The sequence below is a fragment of the Eupeodes corollae genome, chromosome 1 (assembly GCF_945859685.1).
Source record: "Eupeodes corollae chromosome 1, idEupCoro1.1, whole genome shotgun sequence".
Classification (NCBI taxonomy): Eukaryota; Metazoa; Arthropoda; class Insecta; order Diptera; family Syrphidae; genus Eupeodes; species Eupeodes corollae.
In genome coordinates, this window is record NC_079147.1 from 287,862,255 (window position 1) to 287,889,190 (window position 26,936).

The 26,936-nt window shown below is 30.7% G+C and overlaps 1 protein-coding gene across 14 annotated transcripts in view; it reads right to left on the reverse strand.

The window, feature by feature from the left end:
* The window catches only part of LOC129939153 (zinc finger protein 250), a 149,694-nt gene extending 123,462 nt beyond the window's left edge, over window positions 1–26,232 (reverse strand). For 9 of the 14 annotated variants that reach the window (XM_056047046.1, XM_056047047.1, XM_056047053.1 and 6 more), the window contains exon 1: window positions 11,756–11,903. The gene's annotated coding sequence lies outside the window, so the exon portion shown is untranslated. The other 5 variants (XM_056047040.1, XM_056047054.1, XM_056047041.1 and 2 more) reach the window with 5 other exon arrangements.
* Between the last annotated feature and the right edge of the window lie 704 nt (window positions 26,233–26,936).

A 26,936-nucleotide genomic window follows, 5' to 3' on the forward strand; every position in this document is an offset into this window, starting at 1 on the left:
TTTTAAATAGATTTTTATGATCTATACAGTATTATGACCCCAACCCACTTTTTTGTGTAAATAAAAATATTCTGTTTTCGCAAAATTAACTACTCAAAAAATTATCAAAATGGTCACCCTTAATAGCTCATATCAACAAAAGAATAAAAAAATATAACCCTAAAAACCTATTTTAAAGTATAAGAAAAATATTGCAATAATAAATAATATCAAACAATTTAAGAAGAATTGTTGACTAATTTCTGTTGATCAGATGAATTTCTATGGGAAATACAGCTTAAAACTTATGCTGAAGATAAAAAAGGTGACTTAAGTCAAATGTGAAACTATAAATGTTGATCTTAATCCGTTTTTATATGATCATGAGCAAATTTTAAGATTGACCTTAAAGACCAATAACTTTTCTTTTAATTTACTTGGATATCTTCAATGTTAAATACAACATCTTGAAGAGTAAATTATCATTAGGAACATTTTGGACTTATACCTTCGTTGCAGAGTGTTTTAATTTTAATTTAAGACTGACACGTTTGTCGGTCTCGCATCGGTCCTATTCGTATCGTCTATGTAAATTCTAATCATCATCAACGTAGAGAAGTATGATGTCATTTAAAAGTTCGCGAAATAAAATTTTCGCGAATATTTTGCTTGTTTCGGTGATTTTATTTAATTTTGTGTTTCTTCTTTATTTTGTTTGACTATAATGAATTATTATTGAAGTAAGATTTTGGTTTTTTAATTTTATTTTTTGAATTTGGGCAAACAGAATACACGTGATCACAAAGCGGTCATAATTATTAATTTGATGGATTATAAGTATACTCGTATTTTATTTTTACTTCATGTTTTGTAAATTGCCATCACCAATCACCGGCGGCAATTTTGGAAATACATAACATTTTTATTTAGAGTTTTTTCTTAGAGAATTTTTTGGCGGCGAAAGATGTATCTGTTTAGATATCTACAAGGTATACATGGTTTTTGAACTTATGCCTTGTGTTATTTTTTTTTTTTTTTGAATTTTTGTTTCCTAGGAAGATATATGAGTTTAATTTATTAATTCGGTAGAGAGAAAAATTTGTTTTGTTTGTGGGTCAAAGGTCTCAAGGCTATAAATCTAGATTTTAGGTTAATTTTAGAAACATAGGATCTAATAATTTTTTAATAAATATCAATTTGTGATTGATGGAGAGAAAATAAAATAATATAAAGAAGGAAATGATGGTATTAGAAAATATTTAAATTGAAATATTGTAGTAAAAAAAAACATATTGTTTTTGTGGAGTTTAATTCTAATAACAAATTAGTTATTTGTTTTTGCAAAAGAATACGATTTTAAAATGACCTAATTTCTCATCGTTATTATCGATCAATGTGAACAAAAAATATTATATACAAATATTTTCATGACGTTGGTTCCCTATAAATTTTAAATTAAACTTTCAACGATCTTAAATGACACACGATCACTTCTATGGTAAAATTTGTTTATATTTTTCCAATCGAAATCAAAGAAATATTAGTTATGTAGAGCAAACTTTTCGATGACGTTAATATTAAATATAAGATCGATAATTCCTCCTAATCTTTAATCATATGATTTAATTTAATCTATAATTTAATTTATTGGTCATACCCTTAGAACAACACGAACTTTTGACCTAACTCATTTTTTTAATTTAAGTTCCAAGGGTAAATGAATGAATGATCTATCTGTCTCTTCGTTAGTCAAAATTAAATATTATCAGGATTTTAGTTTTAAGTTCTTTTTAAAACTAAAGATTCAAACATAAGATAATTTGTTGCTCTTACTTCCTATTTTTATAAACATTTAATATATCAGCAAGAAAATGCTTGCAAAAGAATATAATAGACATTGAGTAAGACTTTGATGGTAATCCAAGGTTAGAACTCTTTAAAATCACTAAAATTCAGAAAAAAAACTGACAAAACAAAAAATGTAAGAAGATATCTTGCAACTTAATTTTAAGTTTAATAACTTTTACCAAGAGTTAGCTCATTAAAATAAATTAATTTAAGATCAGCTTGTTACTATCACCATTCCATAAATTTAAATTCAAATAGTTTTCTATTTTGTTTTCAATTCCTTTCATAAATACAAATAATATACAACAGTAATAAAAAATAATTTAAAATAAATTAAATTACATAACATTTGATCTGGTGTCATTCGCAAAAAGGAAAATAAAAACAAAAAACAAATAGCCTTCAACAACATTCAATGTTTAAAATTCTTTTGTAATAATATTTATTTATTTATTTATTTATTCATCAAGCAGAGACACAGCTCTTAAAGACTACTTAGAACAATATTAAGTTTATATAAATAATAATAAATAAAACAAAACAAAAAATAGGATGTACAATTAACATTAACCACCGAAGTTTATTATTAATAACAATTTTTTTTTAAAACAGTCCCTACTTAAATATAAATTAAAATCAATGGCATTACAAACAGAATTAGCTTGTCTTAAACAGCGAGTAAAGGGTTCATTGATTCCATAATTGACCCTATGAAAGGGTACACAAAATAAACGATTATTACGTAATTCACGACAAGGAACATGAAAGCCAATCAACGAAAGCAAGTGAGGGCAATTGATTTTATAATTTATTAAGTCTCTTACAAGCATTACATCGAAATAAATACGTCGTGATTCTAGGGATTGAATACCCAACAACAAACACCTGGTGTTATATGAAGGCATATCCGTGTTCCAACGCAATATCCGAATTGCAATTCTAGTAAAGCGTTTCTGAATTCGTTCAATTCTCGCCGAATATGTTATATACATAGGATTCCAGATAGATGAGCAGTATTCTAAAATTGAGCGAACATAAGAAAAATATAAGGCTCTAAGAGTATATGGATCAGAGAAGTCTTTAGCGTTCCTGGAAATAAATCCAAGCATAGAACTGGCCTTAGAAATAATATAGTCAATGTGATTAGCGAATACGAATTTTAAATCAAAGATTACACCCAAATCTTTTTTCTCAGTTACTTGTGTTAAGGTTGACCCAAGTAAACTGTAAGAAAACATAATTGGAGAGGTGCCGCGACTGAATAACATACTATGACATTTAGAAACATTTAAATGAAGATCGTTGTTAGAACACCAAACGGAAAGATTGTTAAGATCATTCTGCAGCTTTATACAATCGGAAATAGAATGAATGCGCAGGAATAATTTAAGGTCGTCAGCATACATCAAACAAGAACAATTTTTTAGACAACTGGGAATATCATTGATAAACAAGAGAAAGAGGAGAGGACCCAAATGACTTCCCTGTGGTACACCGGAAGTAACAAAGACAGGGTTGGAAGTAACATTATTAATACGAACATATTGAATTCTGCCAGTAAGGTAAGATTTAAACCATGTCAATAAATTGGAATGAAAACCGATGTTATGCAATTTGGAAATCAATATTGAGTGATCAACTCTGTCGAACGCTTTCGCGAAATCGGTATACACCACGTCACATTGGTATCCTTGTTCTAGAGCTTTGAGTACATAATTACTAAAAATTGTAAGATTAGTTGTAGTTGATCTTCCACTGATAAAACCATGCTGCAAAGGTGAGATTATTTCTTTCACAGAAAAAAGTATTTTTTTATAAATAATTTTTTCGAATAGCTTTGGGATCACAGATATTTTGCAAATCGGACGATAGTTGGTTACATCATTTTTGGATCCTGATTTAAAAACGGGATAAATAAAGGAACTCTTCCATTGTTTTAAAAAGCAACCTTCACGGAGAGAACGGTTGAAAATGATTTCAAGGGGGATTGCTAAGGAAAGAGTGCATTTTTTTAAAACAATAGGAGCAATTCCATCATACCCAGAGTGTTTATCTTCATGTAACTTTAAAAGTTCACAGATAATGTCTTCTTTATCAACTGATAATTGGTTTATATTAATCAATTGAGATGAAGACATCAACCAAGGCCTCGTTTGATTATAAGAAGGTTTAAAGATGGATTGAAAAAAGTCAGCAAAAAAATTGCAGATTGTAGACGGATCACTAGATGTTTGACCATTATACCTTATAGAATTCGGAATTCCGGTGGTACTTTTTTTGTCATTTATAAACTTAAAGAAACATTTACTATTTCGTTTTACTTTAGATTCAATACTTAAAATATATTGGTTGTATAAGAATTTATTGAGAAAATTGAATTCACGATTACATCGAAGATAGTTCATGTATAGACTATTATCATCCCTAGAATCACGATAAAGTTTGAAAGCTTTATTTTTTCGATTATTCAAATTAATGAGCTTTTTATTGAACCAGCAGGGCTTAGTTTGAGATTTCTTCAAATATTTAGGAGTATATAAATCAATTGCCTCACCCAGCAGATTCGTTAAAAGAGTAAACGATTCCTCCACGTCAACATTTTCAAACATAGAGAACCAATCAACCCCATTCAAAAAATTTGAGACATTAAGAAAGTTACATTTATCATAATTAAGAAAAGAAGTAGTTTCAGAAGTTTGCTTTATATATTCTAAAAATTCAAATGATATGCAAAGTACAAGATGATTTTCGGAGTTAGGTAAAGGAGGTGGAGTAGGGCTGTCAATACTCACACCAAACTCATTATCAGTGAAAACTAAATCAAGATAACGATTAAGTTTATTACGAAAGCAATTGATTTGTTTGAGCCCAAATTCAGCTAGAGTATCAACAACCACACTCTCGCAATCACTACTAACATTAAATGGTATTAAATATTTATCATCCGGATCAAAGACCCAATTTACAGCAGGTAAATTAAAATCACCTAAGATTATAATATGCTGATTATCTGTTAAATTATTTAATATAAATGAACAATTATCGATATGCGTTTTATATACTTCAAAAGAACTCTTCGGTGGTATATAACTAATAATAAGAAAAACATCATGATTATTATTAACACAAAAACGAATAATTAATTGATCAATATTGAATGTAGAATTTGAAGAAGACGGCAACTCTAACTGCATACTTTTGATAGACGAACGCACTGCAACTAACACACCACCCCCTCGAGTCTGTCCAGTTGTGAACAAACAGCGATCATTACGATAAACATTAAACTGCTGGTTGTCAAACATTTCCGAACTGAAATGGTTCTCAGAGAGCCACGTTTCAGTTAGAGCAATTACATCAAATTGTTGAGAAGATGAGAAGAGAAGAATGTCATTCATTTTCGTACGTAGTCCACCAACATTGTGGTAGAATATTAAAAATTGTGAGTTTTTTGATGAAAGAGGAGAAACAGGTAGATACTCGTATGTATGTTGGGCATGGGCAGAGTTAATTTGAGTGTTTATAAGATTATTGTTATTGTTTTCAGCTGTAATTATTGATTTTAAGTTGTTGTTTTTGCTTTTATGTGAGTTTGGTTTTTTGGAGAAGGAACAAATAACTTTACGCGAACAAATGCAGGCCATATTGAGGGAAGCAAAACTTCACTCAATTTATTTTCAGGAACACTTAATTTAAAGTTAACAAACGGTAGTTCAGTCAATACTGCATCTTTTTTAATTAATTTGAAACATTTGATTAAATGAGCTGGAATATTTGTGGCATTGGCTACATATTCAATTATTGAATCAGGTTCAGTGTCATTCGAAAAACTTGATAAATGCACCCACTTATTACTAGGTATAACATTAAGTTTGCACTCAGGGTTTGTCATTGTACCATAGATGGGGAGGGTAGCATTAGAAACGGGGCCGCGAAGGGGATTTTTTTTGTTTTTCTTTTTATCAACCTTTGCGAGAGGAGAAGAAGATATATTAGAGAGCACATTAGGTGATGGTGATGGATGAGTCAGTGATTTTGTTAAATGATTCACTTCTTTTGATTCAAGATAAGCAGTGGAGACACTTTCAGTGACAACATCTGCACTTGCATTATTTAAATTGGAAGTCGATGGATTAGGATTAACAAGATAAGAAATTAATGAGTTGTTAGTGAGATCAGTTAATGATGATCCTTGATTTATAATTGGTTTCACAGGAACACTTTGGGAGCATTTCAAATAATCATGTATGGAGCAAATCTCTCTCTTTAATTCTCGAACACACTGAGAAAGCTCCGTAAATCGAGTAAAAAAGTTTGAGAAATTAATGAGAGCACAAGTGTCACATTGCCAATTGAAGTTCGATTTTAATAAAAAATTTGATTCTGCGGCAGAAATTCCAACACAATCTTTATGAAAATACTGTCCACAAAACAACCGACATACAATCAATTCTGATCGTTTCAATTTATCGTTGCACTTAGCACAAGATTTCGACATTTTCATAAATTAATTGAAATTAGAATTAGATGGAAATTGAAAAAAAAAAGACTGGAGAGAACAAAAGTACGTGTTGCTCAGACGACAGTTTAAAGAAGAAAAAAATCCAAATAATTAACACGTAATAAAGATGGTTGTTTCAAAGGCATATATTATATATTTCAAAATTATAGTAGTTTTTTTCTCATCAGAACTTTAACAAATTTTAAAATTGATCGGAAAATTTAAAAACTTTGAAACGAGAAAGTAGATTAAGTACATTTTTTGAAAATAACTTTCAAGGTCTACGGAGTTTTTAAAGAAAAACTAAAATGATCTTCCAAGCCATAGCTATAACCTCCGACAGAGGACTCTTTAAAATTAATTTAAATTTTAACACTTGTGTTATTGGTATAAATTGAAACTAGGAGTCTAAATTATACCTCTTATTGCAAAGTTACGTAAATCATATTCAATGTAGTTTGAATTTCGTCAGTTTCAGAAAAAATGTCTTCTTAAATAGAATCAATTTTTTACACTTGAAAAAAAGAATATCTAGTAAAATGTGTTTCGCTTGAAAGTGTAAGTAAGGCTCAATTTAAAATAAATTCAATACCCTGTGGAAGATTGCGAACTTTTATCTAAAGGCGGTTAAGATTTTTGTTAAAGTATAAACTTTAAAATTAGAGAGTATTATTTTATATTTGTTCCAAATTCAAAGCTTAACATTTCCTGAAAATTATTGTTTTTCTAGGTTCGAATTTCTAAAAATATCAATTTCTCATAAAACCTAATAGTTAAAAATTCAATAACCTTCATAGGTTATTCTGCTAAAATAAAACTAAGGAGATCCAAGTTATATCTTTTTTCTAACACATCCCTTATTTTATCGTAATTGACATTTTCAATATATAGCTGTCATTAATTTATTAAAATTTGTCCGTAATACATGAATAGCTTAATAGCTTAAGTGTAATTAATAATTTTCAATAATGACTTTGCACATCCACGGTTCCAAGGACCAGGAGTAAACTTTTGATTTGTTGTTAAAGACACAAGTTTTTTTTGGCGCTTACGATAATTTGCCGGAAAAGAATTGACATATTTGTTTACTTAAAAAACATTTTGTGACTCTCTTTTCATTCAATTACAGTTCGCATTATTAATAACACAGTATAACCATATAACGGTCAAAATGATAGGTATTCTTAAGATTTCTGAAGTTAAACCAAATAGAAACCAGGACCCCAAAATGTTATTCGATTGCGACTCAGAAAATAATCTATATGAGATGTCTATTTAAAAATTTTAAAGAAAAACAAATATTATGTAAGAAAAATTTCAATTCCAAATAGTAGAACTTCCATAAATTGAACTCTCAAAATTGAAGAAAAAAAATTCGAGTTATAGAAACTTCGATTTAAAGAAATGAGACAAAAAACATAAATAAAAGTTGGAACTTTTACGCATAAAAACTATTAACCCGTTTAAAACCGAAGTTGAATAAAACTGCATCCCTCTTCTTCAAACAAAACTACAGAAATTAATCACAGTAGAGTGTAGACTCAAGTATTTTTCAAAAAATAGAAACAAAAGGGGGTTTTCTAAATAAGAGCAAGGAATTTAGAATGAATTATCTACCGAAAAACCGTCTAAAATAATTATAGTAGCCTTAGTAAATTTCGAAAAGGAGGTTAAATAAAATGGGATTTCCCCAAAAGAGAAAAAGTTCGAGTTAAAGAGACTATTTGGCATCAAACAAAATCTAAAAAAAAAAAACGATTTATAGAGAAATTCGACTTACAGAAGATCGAATTATGTAAAGGGCAATTTTCATTCATGAAAATAAGGTTGAAAAATCAAAGTTCCCAATAAAATGTTGATTTATAGAGAAATTCGACTTGAGTAAAACTGAGTAATGGAAGTTAGACGTATTTTTTTATTTATATTCGAAGTTATTATATCTTAATGGCATATGAGGAATTTGAAAAGCTTAGTTTATATTTTGAAATTAAAGTTTTTGTCAAATTTGTTGTAATAAGACTTTCATAGTATCGAGCTCAATGAATAAGAAATAAAATGAAGTTAACTATTTTTAAAATGTCTTATTAAAATATTCTTATTCTTTAGCTTCATAAAAAATATACATAAGCATTATTTTTGAGATTTCTGAACTAAATCTATTCGATAATTGTGATCTTTTCCTATTATCGTCAGCTGTGTTAATAAAAGGAAGAATCTAATTACTCGAAAAGTGTTTAAATGGCTCAAGTAAGATTGTATCAAAATTTATGTAAAAGGCTGAATAATCTTTTTAAATCGATCTTCAGTTTCTGATCTTTCTTTTCAAAAACGACTTTATTTAATTCGGCTTATTAGTGTTTCCAATATCATTTTTGATCATTGTTGGGCATTGGTGGTACAAACATATCTCCCTAAAATGCCGTAATACAATTTTTACCCAAATTTTGTCAAGTGTTAAGTCTCTAAATTATAAGATAATTTAAAAATTTAAAATTAGAATTAATTCATTTAGATTTCTGTTAATTATGCAGAAAAAAGAATTCATGCAAATTAAATTTAGGACGAATTTTAAGTATTTTTAAAATCTCTTGATAGTTTTTAGAAGTTGAAAGTATCAATTAAGAATCGGTAAGCCTAATTAGAAAGGTTGGTCAATATACGCTACGTATTAAGATAAATTTAAATTGAAGTCTTTTAAACTAGTTTCAATAATTGTTTCCATTTTATTTGATCCATTTTATTTGATCGTTAGTATTGAACAATTTTAAGAGACATCTAATAAGAAATCAGGGATTACAGTTTTTCTAAACATCCAAAATACATATAAATATTGAACTTAAAAAATTCATTAGTTCTTATCAAACTTAAATGTTTTTGGGAACACAGGACTATACATTAACTATATGCTTAAATTATTATTTAAATAGATCTACAATATATATGTGCTAAGGACTTTAAAAGCAAGATACCTATTGATTTTATGAAATATTTAAAGAAATGTATCGTCACTTTAAAATTAAAGCTCGGTAGTGTTGACAAAAATTTTGAATAAAATTAGATTAAAACATATATTTTCATTAAAAACAAGGAGCAATTACAAGATATTTATGCAAATAATGTAAGTTATGTATAGCCATTTTATTTATAAGAAGGCATCTTTTAAAAGCAATTTTTAGGTTTTTTACAAATGTCTTAACTAAAGAACTGAACTTTCTTACTTAATTCCTTTTTGGTTTTGTATTTTTAAATTGTTTAAAAAGATTTCAGAAACCAAAGATAGAAAAAAAACTAAGAAGTTCCCTAAATTAAATTTAAGGTCTTAACCGACAAATTATCTTTTGCGCCAAATAAATAGATCGTAAGCAAAAAGAAATATTTGACTGCCTGTTAATGAAACTACTTATGCCTTAAGTTAAAACATGTCCATATTTTGTATGGCTTTATGTGTTTCATAATTTATATTTTCAAGCCAAAAAAACTCCCTAAGTTGCAAAAATGATTTTATGTATCTGAGTCGGGACAGGCTTCCTCTAATTTAAGAAGTTATGTTCTTACACAAAATGTCTCTTTAATATTTACATCCTCTCAAAATTCATATACCGTCGGTATTTTGAATATTTTGTATTTAAAAATTAATAAAAACTTATCTTTCTATCTGCCTTCATTGAACTTTATTGAAAAGTTTGAATTTTCTGTCCCAAGAAAATTTAAGGACATAATATAAAAAAAATACCTGTTAGCGGTAAAATCAAAATAATCCAAAGTCGTTTAAGACATGATGACAGAAAAACATCAAATTTCATTCTAAAACACACATCACACTTTGATAATTTTTTGAGATCATCTCTGCCAGGGATTTGAGATGATCTTGTCCGAGAAAGTCGAAGGATCACTTTTGGTTATTTCTTAATTTTTTTGTTTCTTAAAATTGTTAAACAAGTTCACTTATTTTCAAAAAAAAAGAATCTTTTAATAAAATTATTAAACAAACACATTTTAATAGAAATTGTTTAAGTGGAAAATAAGAAAACCAAGATTATAATTTTTTTTTAGATTTTTGTCAATTTGTTGAAACTCATGGGCAATATTATTTAATTAATTTCATTACACTCAGACGATTTGTTTATGTCTTAAAACAAAAAGATGAAAAAACTTTCACTTCGTAACCGAGTTTCATTTCAATTTCCTTGAACTTGAAAGGACATTCAAGTTGATCACCATCAGAAGAAAAAAAAAAGAAACCGAAGCACTTAACCCATTTCAAAACTTTTTTGTTTTCTTAAAAATTCCTTAACACAAGCTTTTGTTTATCTTGATTTTTTTCTCATGTTTTGTTTTTTATTTGTATGTTGTTTTTGTTTTATTTCAATACCGGCCGATACGACGACGCATTCATTCTTGGTGATGGAATATCCTTGAGCGCCTTCGCCTTGATTTTTTGTCTTATTTCTAATTTTGACCGTGAATATAACCAACTGCACTTGGTCTCAAAAACTCAAAAACAACAAAACAAAAATCACAACACTTTCATTTTTCCAATTATGAAATAAGAAATAACCAACAAACATCAGACAAAAGAAACAACACACGATCACAAAGAAAAACGCAAACAAAAAAGGACTCTCTTCAGAAAACCAATTTTTGTTTTGTATTTTTTGGAAAGACACACGGGACTGACTATAAACGAGGTAGGTACGAGTATTCTCATCTCACAAATAGACTTTTTTCTTAATTCGTTTTATTTTCTTGGAATTGGAAACCTTGCAAATACCATCATCCAAACAAACCCGAAAAAATAATACACATAATCTTCAAAAATGAGAAAACCAAAAATGTAGGTAGGAAGCTGGTATTTAAAAAAGAAATAAGTATCCCGAAATATAAAATTGAAAAAAAAAAATACAAAACTTGATCACAAGTCCGACACAAAAATCGTTAAGATACTCTCAAAGGAGTCTTAGCGCTCTTAGGAAGGCGTATAAAACAAAAATAAATTGAAAAACAAAATAAAACTTTAATTCTGCAAAGGCACACACAAGAAAGATATCTTCTTCCTTCTTCTCCTTGGGGACTTCACGTGAGTCTGAGTATTGGCATAGCCCGCGCTTTGGCCGACAAAAATACAAAAAATAAACCGAAACCAAACGAAACCCCAAGAAGAAAGATACTATTACTACAGCACATTGCTTTCATAATATCAAGCTAAAGCCTTAGCCGTAGAGCTAAAGCTAAAGCCGAAAAAAAAATATAACTAAAAACAAATAAAAATAAAGAAATGTATCTGAAGATACGAAAACTAAAAAACTCAAGACAAAAAAAAGATATTTTATAATAAGAAAAAACCCAGAAGAAGACGAAACGAAGAAGCAGAAGAAAACTACAATAGGTAGACGGTAGAGTATAAAGTATAAAGTATAAGAGACCAACCCAAAAAATTGTGAGAAAAAAACCGGTGGTTAGACCGTGGCAGCCCTTCTGAACGGATTAAATGTAATCTACAAACTGAAAATGTGCCCCCAAATAGAAAGAACAGAAAATTAATAAAATATATAAAATATAACACACAGAAAGGCGAAAAAATACAGCCAAGCACCACGACGCGCCAACTTAACGGTGAAGGAGGCAGCGCGACGCGGATCGGTTAGCCATGTTTTAACTTTTATTTTTTTTTTTGTATCTTTTGTTGTTGTATCTTTTGTCGACTGTGTGAAGTTTTTTCGGTTTTTTGGTCCGAAAAAGTATTTTTTTCTCTCTGTGTGTTTAACTTGGTGCACTCCTCTACGCTCCTCCACGTCGTCGTCGTCGTCATCGTCCACCAAACACACCGTCAAAGATACTTTTTTTATTCCTATAGGTTGTAGGTTGTAGATACTTTTTTTTGCACACACAAACGAAAAAGATTTGCGAAAAAATTCGCGCCGCAGTATACAAAAAAAAACGTGAGACCAAGAGAGAGCGAGAGAGAGTGTGTGCTTTTATTTTTTTTTGAGGTATATTGGTGAGTTTGTCGTGAGGCATCCAGCAGATACTTTTTTCGTTGAGCATATTCTTTAGTAAAATTAAGTATAAGTATATTTTTATAATTTGACAAAATCAACCTCAACTCAAGTGATTTGGCTCTGGCTCTCTCTCTTGCCCAACACTATCAAAATCAATTTTTGTTTGCGTACACACAGATACTCTATACACCCTTAAATCCACTGTCGCTCTCCCACACACAGATAATTTCCGAAGAAAAGAAGCTTTTCTCCACTACACGCAGCCAAGCTCTATGCTTTTGCAGCGCCCTCTGCCTCCGCCAAAATGAGCGGGTGTTTCATGTGTCTGTCTCTGCTGTTCGTGTTCGTATGGCGAGTTGGTTTCGTGAAACAAAAAAAAAAGAAAGAGAGACAACGCCATATACAGATACACTAAACACATCTTCTTTTTGTTGGCATATACAAAATAAAATGTATCTTCAAGCTTCACCAAAGGCCTGCCTGCCTGCATTTGAATCTGCAGCAATTCAATTCACTCTCAGGCGAAGCGGCAAGGAGCTTTTTTTGTTTTTCTTGTGGCATCTCATTTTTATTTCGAACTGTCTCGCTCTACTGGGGAATGGGGAGTCGGAGTATATTTTTTGGTCTGAGTCATTAGCTCTTTATGGCATTTTTGGCTTGATGGTGTGTGGTGAAGTGGAGTTTTGCAAAATCAAAATCGAAAAACAAAAATTAAATAAAATGAAAAAGAACTTAATCGGCAAACAAAAAATTGATTTTACTTTTGGTTCTTCGTCGTTTCGTACCTACTTTAGTTGAGGAGAGATACAACGAAGCTTGAGTTATATTTTTTGGTGGTGATGGGATTTTCAAATGAGAGCTCAACTTTAGGTTGGCATAGCTTCTTGTAAGATATTTAATTGTTGGGTGCATTTGATGTGTTTGAAGATTATGATAGTACGTATTTAAATAGGTAGGTAATGTGTTTAAATACAAATATTAAAAGTGGCGCCCAACGTTGATTTTATAGGGATTTATGCACACAATTCCGCTGTCAAATAAAAAGGTGGATTCTTAAATATGAGTTTAACAATGATCGAAGATTTATTGACGTATTTTTTTGTGTCTAAAGAAGATACTTTGTATAGATATTATATCAAATGAGCCTAATTTTAAAACAGGGTTAATTTCATCGTTCACACGATTGACAATTACATAGCATAAAATAAGGGTCACTTAATGTCGTTTAGCTGCACTTCAGCTTAGGGCCTTTATTACAAAACTTATCTTCTTCAAATTTCTTTAAATTTTTACTAAGAGGAAATATTCGTTTTTTAAAATAAAGGTTCCTGTTGCGTATACAACTTTTGTCAAAACAATTAATTATTTTCAAGACTGCTTTGAAGATTTTGAAAAACAAAAAATATTGTTAATTTTTGTACTTTCTTGAGAAGTTAGAGAAAACCGACCACAAAAATGATCATGTTAAGTAATGTAATGTACAAATATTTGGCGTTTTTCAGAGCAAAGCTCGAACTGTCAGAAAAATAATTGTGTTTCTTTTTGAGCTCTGATCATTCAGAGCTTCAAATTCGTGCTTCGTTTTTGGTTTTGAACATGTTCAGAGCGCGCTCTGCGAGCTCAGAATAAAATAACAGAGTAAACTGAGTAAAATGCTGAACATAAACAAATTGATATTTTAAAGCCCGGAAATTGAAAAAAATCTTCGTCAAAACAATTAAAATGGCAGAAGAGGCTGGTTGCTCAAGTGCAGAACGTAAGATAATTTAGAAAAAACTAATTGCATATATGTAGCATTTTTATGAATCAAATTTATTTCAGGCGTCAAATCGACTAACGCTATGACTGTTTTTCAAATCATGACAGTTTAGTGCTCAAGTTGTTTCATAATTAAATCAGAGAGTTGTGAACATACTCTGCTCATAACTCTACTCTACTCTGTTCGCTCAGACTCTGATCAGTGCTCAGCTCTGAACTTAAAAAGAGAAACGCCAATTGTATTCATTAATCGAATTTCAGATATTTGTTTTTTTTTTATTGCGAAACCTATTTTGAACTGATCACATATAAATTTTCAAAAACCCTTAAAATTGAAAATTTAAATGAATATCCTTAATTAAGGAAGTTGAATTCCTAAATGGGTGATGAGGAATCCAGGTTTTATTATCTAGGACCACTAATAGGGTCTATTTTTAAGGTTGAAGTTTTCAAAAAGTTGTTTAAAAGACAAAATTCAATATTAATTAGTTTTATTTGTTCTTTGTTTTTGATTTGTATTGTGTTTATAGTGAATTAATTCTCAATTCATAATGATGGTTGATCGCTGCAGTAGTGATTTTTTCAAAAAATTAAAAACAAAAATCGAAATTTATAAAGGAATGTACATTACAGGCTATGAAAGGTTGTGAAAGTTTTAAACTCAAAAGTCTGAAAGTTATGATTTGTATCTTTTTTTGATATATTTCCTGTAAGAAAACATTTTTGTGTAAGTAAATTCTTTAAGAAAATTTTAAACAACTGATTTAAGATGTTTAAATTTTGCATTTTGAAACTAAACTCTGTGGTCACAAGGAAAAAGAACTAAAGTCTGTTTTACTTATTATACAGGAGAGCAGTTTAAGTTATTAAAAAGCGCGTGAGATTACAAGTGAGTCAATTGGGCATTTGGAAACTCTGACCGCGTTGAAACCAAAAGTAAAATAAAGATAATTTTATTCTATCTTCTAGTTCAAAATTAATTTTTTTAATTACTGCAATGATTTAATTGATAAAACTAATACTTAAGTCCGTTAGGGCCTTTCAGGTTTTTCATTATAAAGAGTCTTTGAAGACCATTCAAATATGGTCTAAAGCTTACTTTAATTGTTTTTCCTTGTCAATTCTATTAAAATATCTAGTTTTTATGTCGAATTAAGTTCTTATTTATAAACAAATCAGAATTAGAACCAACTTTAAACATTAAGATAACTTACAGCATTAAAAATGTTTGGGCTTCTGAATTACATCGTATTTAATATGCAGGAAAAAAAATAAACAAAAATCGAACAAATGAATTTGTGAAAAAGTAAAAATTACACAAGCTTAAATCAACATTTTACCAATTCAATCCAGAAAATTGAAAAACTTAAATCATTAAAAAATATGGATATTTCGAAATAAAGTCTATAATATTTAAATTTGAAAATGTTTCAAAAACCTCTGCAAAATTGTAATTGTTTTGATTTATATAGTTGTAATAAATGAGCTTAAATTAATTTTAAGCTTAAAAATTTCATATAAATGTTCCTATTCAATTATTTTTACTAAAACTGTTTCAAAATTATTAAATTTAAATATTTTTCATTCCAAAAATGGTCTTTTTATTATAAGTTTAAAGAGTGATTTTTAGACATTTCAAGTTGGAAATTATATTTAACGCTTCTGCCAAAAACACCTAATTTTTCTAAAGGTACTGTTGGTGCATAATTTGATAGAGATTCTTCTGCACTTATTTCAAATTGTGTATATTTAAAATTAATAAGTAGGGCTAGGATTTCCCTGCATTTAAAACACACAAAATATGCTCTTAAAAATAGGAAATATGCACTTAAAATATGCATATAAAATCAAATATTCCACCTTGTATCTCAATCATTTCAATGAACACAAAAAAAAACTTAATACACAGTTGTTATAAGGAAAATCAGTCTTTTATTTTATCATTTAAAGGAACACAAAACATAAACAATAAATAAAAATTACATCAGCAAAGGAAAAAGACATCCCTTTAAATAACATTTTTTTTTTTTTAAAACACAAACAATAGAAAAATGTACATACATCAAAAAATTCTTCTTAAAGTTTTTAAAAATGAAACGTCTTATACATCGAAAAGGAACGTTCTGCGTCAATTGACGTAAGTGTTGCATTCTTATAGGCCGAAATTTCTTCAGTTGTAAAGTTTCTCAAACAATTTCCATAACTGCAACTCAATGTAAATGCCTTGGATATATTTTTAATTGTTTAAAAACCTTCATATTTTACTAGTACATTCTCAAGATTCTTTTGTATGGCTGAAGCAAGAGATCCTTAACAGTAGTTGTTTTTTACAACAGCATCTTAAATTAAATCAATTTGATTATTAAATGAGTCCCTTCCTTCAAGCTTTGTTATGGTATCACAATAATAATATAATAAAATATGGTATGTTATTCCCTTTCATTTTATTTTTGTGATCAAGGGGCTAATCCCAAACAGATATTCTAAGACCTTACAAAATCTTAAATATTTTTTGTATTAAATGTAAAAACAATTGGCAAGGCCTTAACCAATAAAATGGTACCCAATTACTTTCTCTAAGAAACTCTTGTAAATTATTAAAAACAATTACAAGAAGTAATTTCTTCAAGGAACAATGCAGTTACAACCCGGTTCTACTCTAGAACTTAACACTTGATTAAAATTATTTTTCCAGAAAACCCAAATCTAAATTCTCCCCCAAAACATAATTTTATTAATTTTTTTCTATTGAAATTTTTTCTAAAAACTTATCAGTTGTATAAACAAAGTGTTATGATCTTTTGTTTCTATCATAGTTGTTTGCTCTTTTTATAAAAAGTACTTTTTTTTTAACTTTATTAAGGATATATAAATAATGCTCTTCTTAAAAGCGTTTTTAGAAGTAAACCCATGTTTGAAGTTTTCTCTTTTTGGAAGATATGATTTAAACTTTAAATTTTTGTTTTAATAATAAATACTCATTAAATTTAACACTAGTCCTGATTTTTCTAAAAAAAATGATAATATCAACATTCAACAATTACTTAAAGGAAAATTGTTTCCAATACGAAACCGTCATGAATGATTGAGAATTATATTTTCTAAGTCACTTGCCTTTAGAAACCACCTCCTCGCCCAATTTTTTAGATTTAATTGTGCTGAATTAAATAATGAAGTGAAATTTTCACCTAAATATCCCAAAAAAATACAAGTTCATCAAAAAATCACACACAATACCAACATACCTATGCATCCGTATCAAATAGAGCCTGGAAGTGGACGGAGGGTATCGCGATGTATAGTCAAGCCATGCATACTAACTCCACCAACGAAGCGACGACGACACAACGTCCGACGACGCAGCCAAAACATGCTCTACAACTACCATCGCATACTCGCTCTCGTCCTGTATCCGAATACACTTTGACATCTATGTATTAATTGGACGCGGCGCAGTTTCCAAGTGATTGCCAAAAAAAAATCAAAAGGAGTCCTTTTTGCTCTCCGCACACACCACACCACACCGTCGTACCGACCGGACCCCGCACCAATGATGATATGAAAATGTTGATGATACCGCGATGATCGTCATATGGAATTCTTCGGATGCATCCACTACTCACAGATACAACCCACAAATACACCCACCAACAAATTATAATACCACCAAAAAATCATCCAACAAAATAACAGAAAAGTATCTCAAACCGAATGCGACCTGCGAACGAAATGAATTCGTGGATGCGCGGCGAATTTCACAGATACCATACAACAATTCGAACGTAAGTGTATTTGCAGCAAATTAATCTTTTTTCTTTTTTTGCTTCCATTTTTGTTTTTCTTTGTTTTGCCGTCTAAGAAGAATGATCAAAAACTTTTGTATCTTTTGTAGTTTTTCTTTTCTAAAACGAACAAAATAAATAATCACTATTTTTGTTTCTTATTTTATCTTTTTTTGTTAAGCTTTTTGCTGATTGCAGAAATATTTTAGTCTTTTTTTTTTGTTTTGCACTCTAGAAAGCGTAGAATGGCAAATCCCGCCAAAAAATTTCAAATACGAATGAAATTTCACATAGAACCGGAAAACGAATAGATAGATATTGTATCTGCTGCACACAAAACAAAAACATGAATAAAAATAAAACAAAAATTTGAAGGAAAAACTAAAAAAATAATAAACGTATCTATGATGTGGTGGAAAAGAAGCTGGAGCTGGAGCAGGGGCGGCAAAGACTCAGACTAGTGCCGCAAATTGTGCAGAATTTCATAGTTCAGTTTTTAGACGACAGTAACAGAAAAAGCAACAGCAACGGCGACAGAACTGGTGTATCCAGACCAACAGTCATGATGGGCGATTCTAAACTAAAAGATACTTTGATTTTTTTTGCTTGATTTTGTGTTTGCATTAATGAGTTAGTACAAGTATCTATAGTTTGTAGGTAAGGTAGATACGATGGTTATGACGATGCAGCTTGCAATGGAGCGGGCGCGGGAGCGGGCGCTGGCGGTTTTCGTGTAACTTCACTTCAGTTAGTTTGTATTTGCAGCTTGTGGAGGATTCGGACTCACGTTTACGAACCAACGAACGGTGGTGGAGACTGAGGGGTGGATTTAGCTTTTTTGGTATAAATTTTGTACGTGAACTCGATGATTTTGGATTTGGATTTTGATTGGAATGATATGATGTTATAGATATTTGCCACACTAAAACACATTCGATTTGATACCTAACCAACAAATGTATCTATAATGAGCCGGGACGACTATGTACTACGGAACCGGGACGTGCGTATAGTCGTCGCGTAATCGGGCTTAGTTAAAAGTGTTAGCGTTAGGTCTTAGGTATTAGATGACGGACGATGGGACGGAAACGTCACGTTACTCTCTAACGCAATGTATAGCAGTACATATTTACAACAATTCCTACCTAATATCTATATGTATAACAGAAAACAACAACCAAACCTCGAAATCGAAACAAAAACTTAGATTATGTGGAATGAAAATGATTTAAACCTGCGTTTGGAAAAAGCTCCATCGATACTAATTATCCATTAAGTGATGTGTGCTGATGATGGGAAAAAACAGGGAAATGCATTTTCCAACTTATTTTATTTTAATTTTGTGTGTTTTTTTTATCCGCTCCTACCTACATAGTTTTTTTTATTTTGTTATTTGCTGTTTTTGTTTTATTATTTTTTATATATTCTTTTTGTATTATTTTTTAATGCGTTTTTTGTCGGGCGTCATGCGGCGTGCAGTGCAATGTGTGCTTCAGCGTCAGCGTCAGTAGCATCATCATCATCATCATCCTAGAGCGGCAGCAAGTGAATTTTATTATGTGTGTTATTTTTTTTAGATACTTTTTTTTCTGTTGAGTTGAGTTGAAAATGCGGGGATTTTCATTTTGTTTTTTAGTTTTTCGATAGCGATGGGCAATGATGGGCAATGGGCGAACATTAATGTTGTTGGTACACATAAAGGATAATTGTAAGTGCAGCAGCATCAAGCCCACTCGGTAGTATAGGGTAGGGACTTGGGTACAAAGGGTTCGGCCTTTTTTTGATGATGGATATGGATGCTAGGGAAAACATACAGTGGAGCTGCCTATATTGCAGTTTGGTGTTTGTTTGTTGGGAGTTGGCGAAAGGCTGGGGTTATGGGTGCATTTATGATAATGATAAGTAGAAGCATAGGAGCGGGTAAAAGTCCGGTGAGATGAGAAGGTGTTTCCATATAATATAACTGCATATATGCATTTGCATTATGCTGATTTATCGGATGAATTTTAAAAATATTTGTACATAGATAGTCGAACATTTTGAAACATAAACACCCAAATGGGGAAGCGGACATTTTATTTGACAATAAAGTAGGTGTATCTATAAATAGGTACCAAATTACGCATGATTTTAAGTTGTAGGTGTTAGAATGTAATTAGTTTTAAGTACCTATATACTTTTTTACGCACACACGTATTTGAAAATATACCTATTTATGTAATAAAAAGTCATTTGGATACAAAATTTGGCTGTAAATGCGAATATGCGTGTTTTAGTTGGGCGCCATTTAAGAATTATTGTGTTAAATATTGTTTTTTTTTAGGTATTGTATTATTATTTTAGTCTAATAAACACGCATTCAGGGGTTTTGGTAACAGTTTTTAAACCGAAAATGCAGTGCTGCAATAATTAGGACAGAAAGAGATAGTTTAAAAGGAGGCGTTTGTTAAAAAAGTAAATGCTACACTTTAGTTACAAAAATTTGTTTAAATAAAGCAGGAAATTGTATACAGTTTTTGAAGATTTTCCAAAGATTAATGAAGTTCAAACGCTTATTTCTCGCGTTTAAAAAAGTAGAGTAGAATGTTAAATAGGGAACAATTTCTGTAAATTTTAATCTTTTCAAACGTTTCATTTTTCTACACATGCATCATCATTTATAAAAAATTCAGGGAAGAAGATGTCTTAAAAATTAAAAACAGAATAGTAGGTCATTAAGTAGCTACTTGCGCTATGGTTTTAACCACAGGAAAGACAAATCAGTTTTTTTTAAATCTTATACGCTTCAGATTTTTGGACCAATGTGCGAAAACTCAATTAAATAAATTTTAACACTAAGTTGAAATTTGTATTTATTTTATTAAGATCAAATGACAGAAGAAAAATAAAAAGAATTTAAATTTTGTATCTTAGTTATAATTACGTACAAAAATTTGGTAAGCAAATCATTCAGAACTTATAAGTTCAAAACAATAGTAATTGTGCCTTTGGACGCCCAAAATAAAAAATGTATTACGTGCCGCAAAAGCAATCGAAAAAATCGCAATTTTTCAAGAAAATATTTCTCACCTTGTTATTTAGCCAAAAATTTGATTACTATTGGCCACCGAATTCTTAAGGATTTAATACTATTGAATTCTTTTGTTTAGGACCATGGGAAAGATCCGTGGTTAATGATCCATCCAAGACCTGTAAATGGAATTCGTGAAGCTATCGAGGACATACATTCGCAAATGTATCAGTATCAAAATAAAACATCTTATTGAAATATGAAATTTTTCAATTCTCTAATATAATATTTTGCTCCAAAAAGCCGAAATTCCATCAGAAAAGATTGAAACATATACAAATGAAACAACAGAATGCTTGTTTTCATACAATTCAGTTTCCTATAGAAAAGTTATTATTGAATGTAAAATTAAACGATTTCCTATTTAACCTATTTTTATGAACCCAAAAACCGATTTGAAAAAAATTACTGTTTACAAATAATGATAATGACTTTTTGTGTCCTATTCAAGTACCAACTATTTAAGCAAACTTTAAAGCCTACAATTTGGAACTGTGACCGGTGTACTCGTATTGGAATGGTAAATCAAATAGAAAATTTAAGAATTATAAACTCCTTAGAATTTACAATATGAATATGTCTGTAATCTGCAGTCAAGTTTTAATCAAAAAACTTAGTTTTCTTTTTAAGTGTTCATTTAAATTGGATACGGACTCGAGAAAAGTGGATCAGTTGAGGTCAGTTCATTGTTTAACAAACTTTTATTTTTTAATTAAAAAGAATAGAACAATTCTGTAATTATTACTTAATTACTTAAACTGAAGACTGTAGACTGTTTTATTTTTAGACCCATGGGCGTACACGTCCTTTTTTTTAACAAAAAACCGCATTTCTTTTTTGTAAACAGATTAAATATGTTTGTATACACTGTTATTTATAGAAAAAATTAACATTTCATTAAATGAATCCACTAACTGTGACCTTCAGTTTGTTCTTATTCTCGTTAAAGTCTCACTTGGCCATTCTTTTAAGTTGCATTCTCTAATTTGTATCTAAATACAAAAGTATTTAATTTTAAACTCAAAATAGTTAAAAGTTCTTTTTATATACATTTTAGCTGGCAATATTTTAAGCTCTTATTTGTTTAATGTACAAGCTATCCTTAAATTTGAATAGTTAATTGTGAATATTTAGAAAATAGCTCTTTGTCAAAATTACCATTTTATTTCATTTTTTCAATGTTTCCATATTTTCAGTAAAATAAGATAGTAAGATGCTAAATTTGTTAAAAACAAGCTACGTCTATTTTTTTCACATTTGTTCTTATCTACTTTATAAAAATAAGTCGGGTTTTCCCTCCTTACGCTAGTACTTTCGCTTCTTGTCTTCGGCCAATAGATTGTACTTAACTATTTCATTCTTGAAAATAATCTTAAAATTAATGCACTTTTATATAACTATGGATTGAAGTTTATATAGTTTTAAGTATTTTTCTAATGAAATAAAGAAATAAATAAAAAAAACAAAATAACTCCAGAACGCAAGAACCGATTTCCACGGTTTTGCATTAGTTGGAAAGGTCTCGGGTTCCTTGAGGTTTATAGCAGACAAAATTCAGGAAAAATTCATCAGAAAATCGCTGAACTCCGTTTAGCTTCAAATAGAAAGCTACTTTAAAAGTTCCGATTTGTGGAATTGAAATTATTTTGATGTTTCAAGGGCCCTATATTGCATACTAAAGCTTGCTTTTGAGAAACTAACGTATGAAATCTACAATGAAGGAATGTTTCTGATTGAGGATCAATTCTTGACTATTGCAAACAAGCTGCTGATAAAAGGAGGAATGATTGCGCGCAAAATCGATCGAAGTACAATGCATTAAACCAAGAATTAAATCGAGGGCAGCAATACAATGTTGATATATTGCAGAAATTTGTTCGAAATAATTTGCCGTTGCTGAATGCAAGCGGTGGACAATAATACTGGTATTCTATTCCTCCTGGACTCACCTGGAGGAACAGGGAAAACATTTGTCAGTTAACTGATTTTGGCCACTATTCGATCAAGAAGTGACATAGCTTTGGCGTTAGCATCATCTGGAATTGCAGCAACTCTTCTAGATGGCGGTCGTCTTCACATTCTGCGCTTAAGTTGCCACTCAATTTAAACACAATTGATACTCCAACATGACATATTTCCCGATCCAGTGCAATGGAAAAATTTTTGATGCCATTCAAGCTCATTATTTTGGATGATTGCACAATGGCACATAAGAAATCACTTGAAGCACTTAACGTCACACTGAAGGATCTTCGACGAAGTAAAAACATCTTTGGCGACTTGATATTGTTGGCAGGCGTAATTTGAATCCACCGCAATTTTACAACGATAATCGACTTGCGGTGAAAAGACTTATGCCGAATTTGATTGAGGCAACCATTATTAACGGAAAGAACGCAGGTGAAAATGTATGTATTCCTCGAATACCAATGATTCCGACTGATCTTCCGTTTGACTTCAAACGTTGCAATTTCCGGTTCGCCTTGCGTTGGCAATGACAATTAACAAGTCGCAAGGCAAATCGCTTAGTGTTTGACCAGTTAATCCATTTTCATTAACAAAACTAAATAATATCAACAGTAACAGGTTGATTTTTTTCCTCAATGGAAAACACATGATTCTAAATGCACAACTACTAAACGAACACAGCCATCGGGATACAAATACAATATCAATCGTACCAACATTTAAAAACTAAATCATCTAAGATCCATTCGTGACTCGTATAAATGTCAAAAACCCATCCGTAGTAAGATTCTACTTTAACTTTTATCGGTAGTATTAACACTATGGATATTTTATTCATGTAAAATAGATAGATTTTCCAAAAAAAAACGGGTAGTAATTGAAAGAAAGTGCTTACTAGCAATATGTAATTAAAAATAGTAATGTGTTACTTCAAGTTCTTGATGTGAAGCACTATTAATTTACAGTCAGGACAATTGATTTTTTTGTACTAATTTATTAACTCAAAGCAAAACATGTACAAGAATTTATCATTTCAGAATATAGTTTTAATATGTTGCGTAAAATGTAATTAACGAAAATAATATTTAATTAAATTTTCAGTAATTTACTAAAGAAAGCAAAGATCATTACTATTGTTTTCAATTATATTTGTGTAACTCAATGTGCAACTAATTGAGGTCATTATAAATTAAATATACATAACTAACAATTGAAATTTTGTAGTTACATTTTAAGGTAATGGAATAATGGAACAATTGTATTTAGATTCTTATAACAAGTTATTATAATTGAATTTTGTTGGAATGGTTTCTTTTTTCAACTCTTAAATGTATGTTGTGTAGTTAGTGCGTAGGACTGGCATTTCATAGGTCTTGGGTTCAATACCTACCTGTACTATCTAACGTTTTATCAAGGGTACTGCCTCTAACGACTTGCGAGTAATTGACAAATCCTCCAAGAGTATTTCTTTTCATGAAAAGTAGTTTCTCAAATTATTTGTTCGGAATTGGCTTCAAACTGTAGGTCCACTTGATTCTCACATCACATTACTCACACACAGGAATGTTTGAGAGTTCTTAGTCATTAGGCCCTAGCTTTCTCGAAGGACTGTTGCGCCAACTAATTCATTTATAAATGTATGTTGAGCAGTTGGACAGTTCTTGAGAACAAAATCGCTAAACCTCTAATTTCAATTTAATATCTCTTAATTTCTAGGAATCTTTTTTTTAACATATTTTGTATATGGTCAATATTAAGTTATACAAACGCTTTCAATTAAGAATTAAAATAAACTCTTAGCATTTTATCAATATTAAATTATTTTTTTTCTTAATTTATTACAAACTTAATTTCTAAGCTCAGGTATACGAAAGTTTAAGCTAATCCAAATACCAATCGCTACCTATGTTCTCTAACACTGAAAATCTACCCTATACCCAGAAGCTTTTCATCGTCAACCTAGCAACACACCCTTGATGACTTCGATGAGACATTTCCTGGCAATAAGAACTCTATCTACCCTATACACCTATAATATAATTTTTCTGTGAAAATTTCAACGCGTAAGTATCAAAAAAAGAAGAACCGAAATAAAAATGTCCTGGAAAAAAGAATTTTCAAAAAATAAAACAAAATAGAAAAACAAATCATATATCATCGCATCATACTCACCCCACATCACATTGCCAGCGTATAGTGTGGTATAGGTATGGTATAGGCCCATTTTGCTGGACCATGTACACAATAGAGCGGTGTCCATTGGTTACTACCCCATTCTCTGGCTGGGCTACATCAACAAATGAGCATTTTTTGGTTTTGGTTTTGGTTTTAAATAAAAAATCCCAGCCCAAAAATAAAAATAATTCCCAATTAAACACCCCTTTTTTTGTTGGGGGCCTCACCGCCCGACCGAAGACGACGACACACGGGGGTACGGTGTACTCGGTACGGTACACACCCTTAAAGGTAAAAAATATGAAAAAATGCCCCGAAAAAAAGAAATTAAAATGAAACTTAAAAAATCACAATAAATAGATATATGTATGTATGTCTGTGAGTATGTCGTATGTAGATGCATACAAGACTTAAGCTTCGATTGCGAACAACAATTAATAGGAAATGAGATTCTTTTTTCTTTTGGCAACGTTTTCAGCCTCTCGGTAGCCCCAGTGCCCAAGCACGAGCAGTTTCTGCGTAGCGCCACCAACGCTTCCCTTCCTTAGTTCCTCCCCTTCTGTTCAGAACTGTAATGTCCTCTGTTATGTGTCTCTGTCTGTCGGTCAAGGGGTTGAGATACAATTCACGCAAAAATACACAAACAACAATTTGCACTTTTTTCTTACAACTTGTCATACATTTTTATTTTCGTATGTTTTCGTTATTTTATTTTATTTATTTGCAATAGCAATTGCAATTGCAACCCCCCGCGAGATGTCGCTGCTGTCCATTGAGAGGGAAGTTATCGTAGACTCTGCAGTTTTTCAGTTTTCAGTATTTTTTTTTATTTTTATTAATTTTTACTGTTTTCAGTTTTCACCCGTATCTCACTCTAGTTTTATTTTTTTCATTTTTTCGTATCTTTTGTTTGGGTTATGTTGCGTGCAGGGATGTTTTTATTTTGTTTTTTAATATTTTTGTATTATTCACCAGGCCAGGCTAGGCGGTAGGTGTATGGGTGTACAGATTATATTGTTGTTTTTTTCTTTTAATTATTTTTTCCTTTTTCACATTCGAAATGAAAAGAGGGATTCTATATATATTTTTCAGTGAGTACTTTTTTTTGTGGCTGCCGCGAAAAAGCTACCTATCGTCACTGAGAGCCAGACGGATGGATTGCACTTGGTTATGTGTATCTATGCGCGGGCCATGCATGGACTTGGTATATCTGTGGGGTATGGCTATGGAGATAGATAGGTTTTGTGTGTTCGGTTGGGTATAGTGTAATGTGTGGAGTTGGTTCGAATGTTTGATGCGATGCGATGGAGCTCTATCGTTGTTATACAGTATAGATTGTACCCTGTGGAAGGGAGGGTTGGTTGAGGGAGAGGAGGAATACTGGAATTGGGGGGTGCGCACATTGGTGTGGTGGGTTGGATGGATGATGGAAGATGGAAGATGGCAGAAAGGGAAGAAAGGTGGTGTTTTGTTGTAGTTGTAGAGCAAGACAGAAGGAGAGCGATGGAGCATAAGCTATATGGAGAGAATGAAAGACAATCGAAAAAGTGTTGTACTATACCAGGCTGGTTTTGTTGGTTGATTTGTCCCGAAAACCATGAATAGGGTATGTTTTAGGATGTTTGTTTTTAGAGTTTAGTTGTGAGAAAAAGGTTTTAGTATACAAATTTAAAACAATAAAACTAAAAATACCCTAATTACCCAATATAAAGGATTATCCACTTTGCGGTTTCAAAAGTTTAGGGCTGGAATTCAACATCTGTCATCTACTATCAAACAACGCATTTAAATTGTTCAAAGCTACTATAAAAATGGTGATTCTGCCACATCCACATATCGTACTTTAAGAGGAAATT